The following is a 10,105-nucleotide window of genomic DNA, read 5'->3' as shown; positions in this document are numbered from 1 at the left end:
GTTAACCCAGTGGAAACAGGTACTTAGAGGGGAAATGAGGACTCAGGAGTCCATATGGCACTGCTTCACTTCCAAACTCCATTCTTACTCACAAACACTTTACAGCTCACCAGTATCTGCCTGTACCCATCAGCTCACCTGCCCAGTCTTCAGCCTTGCATGACTCCTGCTGTGAAATTAACTCTGCCACGAGCACAAGGAAACAGGATCACAAGCATCATCTCATATAGTAATTTTCCACTCATTATATTCCAGGAAAGTTTAAGAAATTTACAGTGATTAACATCAGCCTGAGAATTAAGTGGGACACACAGCCCACCATCACCAAACATTTAAAGCCATGGTAAGCTTTTTATTCTATCCTGCTAATCTCCAGGGGGTCACAGAGTTATCTCAAAATTAAAGCTATTTGCAGGTGTGTATGAAAGAAAGCAGCTACTGTCAGTGTTAGTCTAATGAATATGCACCAGAACAGAAATGTTCCACCACCATCCCGTCTTTGGGCTTTTCCCCTGTGGGCTCCCAGGGGTAAGGAGTAAAGGACTTTGTTACTCCACAGCCGCAGGTGCCCTGCTGAGACACTGTAGCTACTGATAGTACAAGAGCTACACTGGGCTCTTGAACCTCAAAGCAAATGTTTGTCACCCTACCTGAAGCTGCCACCTTCAACAGCCCTGCTGACAGCAGGCAGGTCTGGAAACAGCAGTCTTGGTCTGAAAGGCAGACTGGTTCAGAGTTTGGGCACCAAATTTATTTCCTAAATCTGAATGAGATGGCTGTACAGCATCCTCTGATTTGTAGAAAGACAGGATTTCTCAAGGCTAGCAAGTATTTATTTCAAAAGCTGTTTTCTGAAACTTTTGTGAACTTTAAAAGCTTTAAAAGCTATCCTAACTCTAAATACTAGTTGTGCTTTTAGAAACTGCCCCTATTTGACGTGTGTTTACTAGCACTTGTGGATATTCTGGACCACCCAGCATGCTGACAAGCCAAAGTCTGTGATGTTCAATTTTCAGTCAATGTCATGCACTTTTCCACTTCTGATTGTAGGACTACTAGTACCACCACTAGGATTAAGTAAAGTTAAAATTGTATTAGTCTGAAAAGATATTAAAAGAACAGGAAAAACAGGTTTCTCAGAAGGCAACTTAGCAAGGAATCTGATTTTAGCAAGATGAAATATTAGTGTCAAATATCAAGAGAGGTCACTTGTCAAGTTCTGCAGGGAAAAGTGTTATTGATTCTGCCTTGTATAGTGGAAAACACTATTAAATTATTCCACCCATCCCCCTGCCAAGAATTGTTCAGAAAATTGTTTTGAATCTATAAAAATATGCATCATGTGAAAAACTATTAACAGCTGTTATTTTCTGTGAAGACACCCTAGTTAATATTTTTTTCTGCTTTGTAAGAAACTGAAAAACCTATTGCTGGTTGTGTCTTTGAGGTCTCAAGGGACATCCTTGCAATCTGAAGCTCTGTACAGCCCTTTGGATGTATCCACTCCAGCACAGATATTTGCACAGATTTCATTGTTAAATTTTTAAGGCAGGCTGCAGTTTGGCCTTCACATCTTCTCTTGTCGAGAGGCAAGAGCCAGATGCAGCAGTGTGTTCAGGCAGGAGGGCCACTTCTCTGGGACTGTGTAGTGCCACCTCCACAGCAGCATGGAGAGGAACCAGAGCTGGCTTAGCAAAGCCTCTGAAGAGGTTTTTACATGCACTTTATATAACAGATACTGCAGCAGCCTGAGCACAGCTGTGGTTTTTCAAGTATTGAAATAAAGCTAAGCTGTTGAGTAGCAAGTGGGTTGTTGAATATACATAGGTGGAAGAGAGTTGGGTGTATGAACGCCTTGGATCGCCAGTAAACTTAGGGGCATCAGCCTTCTTACTCTGAATGCTGCACAAGTTGTTCACAATAATCAGTCAGAATGAGTTACTTAATCAGATTACTCACTCATCAGTAAAAAAGATGATTTACAAGGAAAACCCAAGTGGTTTTCTGGTGAAAAAGAGGCCCTCATTTTTCACTGCAAGTGGCTGTCTGCTGCAGCAGCCTGTGCGTGTGTGAGGAGCCAGCCATTGTTCTGCTGATCCTGAGCAAACTGCGGTCAGGGCAGAGCGGCTCCCTGGCTTCCTTGGGAAGGCTTGTGCCGCTTTAAGAGCGCTTTAAGTGGGAGGCGGTGGAGGCACCGCTGTACAAACAGGGGTGCCTGAGCTCACCTGGGGCTGGCACAGCCGGGGGAGCCTGCCCTGCCCTGCCCCTCCTCTCCTCTCCTCCCGCAGGTGGAGCAGCGCTCTGCGGCTCTGCTGCCGGCGGCGCTGCATGCGCGCCCCAGCCCAGGGGCAGCGCCCGCAGGACACCGAGCAGCTGAGAGGGGACCGAAAAGATCCAGATGCCGACTGCAGGCTAGTCAGGCCGAGACAGGTGAAAATATTCAACACAAATTCGACTGCTTTGATGCCTTTCTGCGAAAGTAGGGGGGATAAGTCAATTATTTCTAATTTGGGTAAAAGGTTGTCAGAAGGGAAGAGTTGAAGAATGTAGAGTTCTTAGTCACATAATTAATTTTAAGGGCAAAATAGTTTGCTAAATGGTTAGAATTATGTCTGTAAGTGGACTGCATAAGGCAATCCTTTATTCTCCTTTTACAGTTAGCAAACCTCCAGCCTGTATAAGTTTATTCGAAAGCATTTAAAATCTAAATATTTCAGAACGGAAAATGTCTGTGACTCAGATGTAGGTATCTCCTCACTGCTACACACTCAAGAATCAGAAACCTAACAGACACATGCCACAATGTGTTATCTATGAGAGCACAAAACCATCTTCTTAGACAAAATACAAAAATCTGAATTCATATGTCCAGAAAAGTGTGATTTAAATAGCAACTGAGAAACTCTTCTTGCATTTTTGACTTTTATTGTAGTCACCTGATTACGATTATTTTTGGAAGTGAGGTGAAACTAAGGGCTTGATCAGTGTAATCATAACAGTTTGCTATGCTAGTTTTGTTTATTAAATAGTCTGTCTTCATCATAATTTTTGTATTAGAAGTCTTCCCCCGGGTTTCATACATTTAATTTTTTGCCCCAAATGCTCACATTAAGAGATTTTAAGCTTGATTTGTATCCTGCAGTGTCTTTACTCACTGAAAGATAAATACATACAGATTTGACTTTAAAATAATCAGAGTAATCTGCTTCATCCTTATAAAGGCTGAAATACTTTTCAAAATACTGAGTTTTAATTAATACTTTAGTTACTTGTAGAGGGAGATATTTATAACAAGCAAATTCACTGAAATTTCTGTTAATATTTTGATGATTCTGAGTGCTTTCATACACTCTTGGTTTGAAAGGTTTGTCCTTCTAGAGACCAAAGCAGCATTATTAGATCTTTCGAAGGTTTCACATAATTGAAATGCAGCCTTTTCTCCAAGGTACCAAACTCATGAATTTAATTTCTGGTTCTTACAGGAGTTCTAAGTGACAATTTGAACTTGCAGTGTAGTTATCTCTCAATCATCCCCCTCTTTTCAAGTCCATCACTGTGCCAGACAACCAGGTCTAAGAATTTCTCCAGTTCCTCCCATTTGCTACCTCTGTTTGCAGCACACAGCCAGGGAAGTGGCAGAGGAACGAATTCCCCTTCCTGCAGTTGCACAGGGTTACCAGGCACACCGAGGAGGCTGCAGCAGCAGTGACCTCTTCAGAAAGCCAGCCATGGGTAATTATCTTGGAGAGTTAACAGGAAGCTGGCAGTTCAGTTAGAGAGCAAGCACCCAGGAGCACTTGTTTTCCCCACTTGAAGGGCAAATATTTATATCACCGACTGAGTGGAAAATGAAGCAGAACAAGTTCATTGTTGTTGTTGGTTTACCCCTTTCAGCTTGTTCTTCCTTTAGGATAAGTGTGTGCCTGGAAGAAGAGTGGTCACAGCCCTGCAGGGTGGGAAGTGTTTCACAGCTCTGGTTGTGCTGAAGCCACTGGGAGCTTTCTTTGTATCTGACTGAGCAGCTCTCAGGTGCAGATAATAAAACCCCTTCACGCATAAACAGCTGTAAGCCCTGTTTGTAGAAGATACTGAAAATTCAATACGGTCCATGTGGTTTTATCTGAAATAATTTGTAGAATCTAGTGGAATTCCTGACCTAATAAAATACTAAAAATTGTATAAAGATATCACTAAAATGAGCTTAATATTTCAGATATATTGTTTTGTATTTTAGACAATTTAGACTGTATTCTTCTCCACCAAAGTAAGAACTGAGCATTGTCACTAGATTTCACAAAGATAAGTCTTTGACTGACATTAAGTACTCTAGCTCATAATCAGAATATCTTCCTAGAAACAAAAGAAAATATAAATATTCACTGATATAAAACAGACCTTGCAGACTTCAATCCCTTCTGCCATTTGGTGGCTGCATTTACAAATTTACTGGACTCCCAAAGTTTTAAAACTTGTTTTTCTGTTCCCAGAGCTTAGCCAGTAGTACTTGCTCTGTGACTTTCCAGGCACAGAGAAAAATTATATGATAGCCAATAATTCTGTAGTTTGGAGGCCAATAAATTATATAAATACTTGCTAATTCAGATACCAGTTCATCTTTGAGCCCTATGCAATACATTTTCAAAGAAACCTCAAGTGAGAGCAAGTTACAGACTGGGAGGCCACCACCTCCCACAAGCATCTTGCTCAAGGGAACTTCTCAAATGACAATAACTAAAGTTCCTGCAAGACTCAGAGGGCTGTCTTGAACCTTCACACCATTTCTGTAGACTGCAAATAAGGTTGGGTTTTTTTTTTCCTTACAGTATTGCTACCTTCTGCATTTGTCTTCATTGTACACTGAGGAAGTGCAATTCTCCCCTCCTGGATGTGATATGGGATAAAAATGTCTGGGGATTTTGTAAGGTTTTCCCTGCTGTTAGTTCTCTAAAATCAAGATATCCATGTATAATTTGGAGAGGGGCAGGGGGAAACAAGATTAGCAGAGAAAAATAACTGTCTTTTTAACCTAGCAAAGATTACATTCAATAGAGCAGGCAGGAAAAGCACTCTTCAATAGTTTCAGATGGTGGGAAGGACTGGGATGGATTCCTTGCAGGGCAGAGGCCCCCAAGGCAGCTGTCTCAGCTGCATCCTGCAGCAACACAGCAGCAAGACAGAGTAAATGACTGTCTCCCTATATGTGGTTTTGCTCTTTTTCCTAATAATCAAAAGGTAAGACTTCAAATCAAACAGTATTTTCTGGCTTTACTATATTGCAGCAGGCTGTAAGCCAGCATACAGTACATCAGCTAAAAACACTGAAGAGAAAGTATTTTGTTTCCTGCTTGTACTGTCCTCTGCAACAGCTGTGCGCCATGATCTTAAAGTATTGCAATTGAAAAGGGAATCTTTGCTAAGATAGGGGGAGCAGAGAAGCAATCCACCATCTAGGATACATTTTTACAGAGTCTACTTTAGCTTGTATTAAATATATTATGTTAGTGAAGGATACTAACTTCATTTCCAGAATTATATAACTTTATACTTCTGAAAGACAGAATGGTCTTTCATCAACTATAGTATAGGAAAAAAAGCCCACCTCAATTTGTATAGCCTTCAGGCAAATCTTAAATGAAACACTGAAAATGGAAGGTGCAATCACAAATCACACCTCTAATAGGTCTCTTTTTTCCCCCACACTGTCTTCTTTATTGTATGCTTCTCTAAAATCTCTAATTGCATGTCATTCAATATGTTCAGCTCAAATTCTGGCAGACACCCTTACTCATCTACCCACTTCTTAAATTTAGGGATAGATCTAGAACAAACTTCAATATAAGTTACTTTGTGGCTTAGAGACCTGATTTGACACACACATTCACTGATGAGGATTTTGGTTGAGATAAAGAACTCTCGAAGCTCCAGTGACAGCATGTATTTATTCTGAACACTTTGTATTTCCAGAGCTATGTTTTGGTTGACCGCTATTTTGATTAATTTATGCCCTCCCATAATCAAATACTGTGTCCCTGTGAGAAACACCTGGTTAACAGAGCAGCTCCAGACCTTTTATAGCTGTGCTGAAGGGAACAGGCTGCCTGAGATAGGCCTGCAACATTCAGAAGGGCATGGAGTCATGGCCTGCAGCCTCTGCTGATTGCACAGCACCACAGCTGAACAGCTTCACTTGGCAGTACACCCATGTTCCCTTTGGGATGACCTCTGCTTTGATGAGCGTACCTTATTTTTGATTATCTTACTGAAAAGTGTATATAGCAACACTGACTTGTGGCACAACCTCCTTGTCACATCAGCAGAGTTGTTGTATTCAGCCCCCAAAGACCAAAGCACGCTGCATATTGTGCCCTGAGGCTGTGCAGCACTCCCTCAAGCTAAGAAAAACCTTAGGACATGAGAACATAAATAGAGGAAAAGCTTGGAATAGGTTAATGCAGAACAAGTACACGCTTTGGGGACTATGTAACACTTGGTATCACTTCCCAGCCAGCAGCAGCTTTTCTAGCTAAAGCAATGTAGCCAACAGCTCCAAAAGGTGAGCAAGGCCCTTGGCAACTGATCTGCTGCTCTCACAGCCTTGAACTACACATCCTTGAATCCTCAGAGCTACCTCAACACTAACACAGACCTTCCCATCACTTCCCAACTGCTTCTGCATCATGGTCACCAAGGGCCAGGGCAGATGGAAAGCCTGCAGTGCTTCCCCCATGTAGGGCTGCTTGGGCCAGCCCTTGTTTCACTGCCAGGGGTACAACTGGCACGAGAACAGCTCCTTATCCAAGCATAGAAATATGTAATGTCATCTCCACCCAGGGATGAAGGAGAGGGATGTGTGCCCAAACACAACTCACCTTCCCCACCTCAAACCACAGGAAAAGAACAGAGCCTTCCTTCACCCTCAGCATCTACTGTCTCTTGGGATCTCTATTTCTTACACAGAGTGGGATACAGACCAGCTGAAAATCACCCCAAGTTTGTTTTATGCAGAATTAACTGGTGTGACCTTCCCTCACAGCCAGAATTTAAGGAAAGGGGCAATGCTCTGCTCTCACCCCACCAGATCTGGCTGCTGGCAGAGCAGTGGGTGCTCTCACTGGATTTTTTTCACCCCCAGATCCAGACACTGGTGAGGAATCAATAAAGCAGAGAATGGGGACAGGGATTTCCCATGCAAATCATGACTGAATTTTCAAAAAAGAGAATTGCAACAAACAGAAGGGAAAAATAAAGGGAATGAAATGACAACAAGATTTGAAACAAAAGCTAGAAAACAAAGCAGAAGTAGCAAAAGCAAGAGCTTAAGAGAAGATGCCTGGCAGAGAAAAAGACATGAACAAAGGACCACAAAGCAAGTCAGAAACTGAGATAGATATTTAAAGGAGTTAACTAACAAAGACATTCAAATTAGGAGACAGGAGGCTAATACAGCTTTCAGGTGTGTGGGTTCTGGCAAAGGACTTGCAGGTCTTATGACTTTCAGGTGTGTGGGTCCCGTGGAAGGAATTGCATTGAACACCACACTCCTTAAGACTTCCCTATTAACACTCAAGAACCTGTGACATTCCCTGTGCAGCAGCTCTAGCTCACACCTATCTTGACCTACCAGGCAATGGGAAGAGAATAACACCAAAAGCTGCCACAGGAAAGGTCAGAATATCACACAGCCTGATGGGCTCTGCAGCACAGCCCACACCACCAGAGCCAGAGGTCAGAGCAGATAAACACACACCAAATCAAGCAGCTGTTCTGGAGCTCCGGTGACAACAGACACAGAGCACAGCCCACTTCAGGGAATGAGCCTGGTGGGCAGCATTCCAGCTCCAGCCACCCTCCTGCCACAGGTATGTGGCTTCACTGGTAAGGAGAGCAGCTGAGAGAGTGCTCCAGGCCCTGGGCTAGGGGAGCTCCAGCTGCATCCTCTGTACTTTTTCTGTGCTTGTAAGATTTGAGATTAATCCAACTAGAACATGGCACAGCAGCCAAGGAGAGCTCCATCAGGACTCTGCTGATGGATAGCTAGGTTTCATTAAGGATATCATGGCCTGAGTCCACCAAGATTTGTTACTAGACATACACTGGTAACACACACTCTCCTTAGAAACCGCAGGGAAAAAAAATTGAGCTAATGGCAATTTTAACACTGTCATGTACACAATCGCTGGAAATTATTCAATTTTTCTACTCTCCTTAGACATAAATACTCTATAAACCCAGTCTCCATCGTCACCTTTACATAAAGGCCAGGATTTAGTAATAAAAGCCCAGTAAAGCACATGCTTGGACAAACCTGAGACCTCCTCTGGTGAGTTGTTGTCCCACTTCCCACAGCAAAGGCAGCACTGCAGCCCCTCAGGAAACCTCCTCACTACTGGTATAAGGGACTGGGGAGGAAAAAAACCTCTTCAGCCCCTGGCACCTCATTTATTCACCCACTGTACAGCTTTCAGGTGTGTGGATCCAGGAAGGGGACTTGTCATCCTGATGACTTTCAGGTGTGTGGGTCCTGTGGCAGGAATTGTATTGACCACTGCATTCCCTAGGACACACCTGTTAACACTTAACACAATCAACACAATTTAACTCCTTCCTAAGCACCCTGCTCTTTCTAAAGCATTATACATGGAAAAAGATAAAATATGCATTCTGATGGCAGTTCAATTTCCAGTTCTCCTTTCCATCACATTCTTTTATTTTCAGCTTTAGCTTTGATACATGTCAGTGTAGTAATCATTTTGTATAATGATGATCTAAGTGGGAGAGAAGGGCCTTAAAAATCAAAATTTTAGAGAGAAAGGCTTACCCAAGGGTTAGGAACAGTGCTTTAGGGTGGATCAGGTGTCTTACACCAGCATCAACAACTGCAGCTGAGCCAAGGGGGAAATGCAGGCTGATGCTGTATGGAGGCTCCTCAGGGCACAGAGAGAGAGAGAAAAAGCAGGAGCTCTTCTAGGGTCTGCAGCCCCCAGATGGGTTTATTCTTCAAGCTGAGAAAGGAATAGGCCAAAGAGGCTGACACCCCTATGCTGGCTAAAGCAAACACATCTATTCAGACATAATTCCTATTTGCAAGTAAATAACGCAGCATGTTTTTTGCTTTGCAGCTTCACGCTCTTGACATGGAGGAAATCATGGTGGAAACAATCCTGGCCCCATGGGAAATCCTGCTGGTCATTTTTGCTGCAGTGCTGGTCATGAGTTTCCTGATGTTGCTGCCCCCCGCTGCGGTGGTGATCTGGAGGATGAAGCATGTGCCGCAGATCTCGCTGCAGGGCTCCGTGTGAGCCAGCCCTGCTCCCACCAGTGCCCTGGGAGGATGGCTCCCACGGATAACACCTCTCAGGATCACTCTCACTACCTGTGATCCACCCAAAAGCAGTGGGTCTACCAGTCTGCTGCTGCTAAGTTCCTGTGAAAAGAGGGTGTGTGTGATTCTGTCGCCATGAGCTGTGGTTCTCTGCACTTTGCCCTCCATGTTTTGGCTGGGTTGTAATTACTGTTGTTGGCTCAGTTCCTAGACTGTGTTCTTCTCTTGTGGACTGAAAGAGAAGTAAGGATAATGCAGCACTGTATTCCCTTAATTAATATCAGAAAAGCCTCCCTCTCTATAGTTACACAGTAAACACTACTGAAGCCTTTAGCTGACTGACACTGGATTTGGATTTATCCAAAGGATGCAGGATACTCTGGGGAGGCAGTAGTTTAGTCTGGTTGTATTGTAAAAGCTAAAAAAAAAAAAAATAAAATTACAGAGAATGTTTCAAGAAATAAGCCTCTCCTGCTTCTGTTGTTTGATCTGGAAACTTAATGGTTTAAAATGTTCTTAAATTCTTTCCTTCTGTATGAATTTTCCTCTTTCCTCAATCCCGTAGTGCCAGAACAAACCCCATCCTGCGGCTAGAGCAGGAGCATGAGGAATGGTCCAATGCTCAGACAGGCCAGACACCAACAAGAAGTTAATGCAAACACCCAGGAACCGTTTACATGAATGAAATTATGCAAATGTACTCTGGGAAATAACACGATTAAATTTACTTTAGTTTTTAACTGTGTCATATGGGCTTATTGAGTCAACTCCCTGTCTCATATA

General features: G+C 43.1%; 1 long non-coding RNA gene across 2 annotated transcripts; it reads left to right on the top strand.

Moving 5' to 3' along the window:
* On the top strand, positions 1-10,105 carry LOC137477920 (uncharacterized). Of its 2 annotated transcripts, none has more exons than XR_011001269.1 (2): positions 1-343; positions 9,120-10,105. It is a non-coding gene; the product is annotated as an uncharacterized lncRNA (long non-coding RNA). The 2 variants fall into 2 exon arrangements; XR_011001268.1 differs by lacking the exon at positions 1-343 and adding an exon at positions 4,230-5,178.

Source organism: Anomalospiza imberbis, chromosome 8 (genome assembly GCF_031753505.1).
Source record: "Anomalospiza imberbis isolate Cuckoo-Finch-1a 21T00152 chromosome 8, ASM3175350v1, whole genome shotgun sequence".
Lineage (NCBI taxonomy): Eukaryota > Metazoa > Chordata > Aves > Passeriformes > Viduidae > Anomalospiza > Anomalospiza imberbis.
Note: the sequence above shows the minus strand (reverse complement) of the source record. Positions and strands in the feature narration are given on the sequence as shown.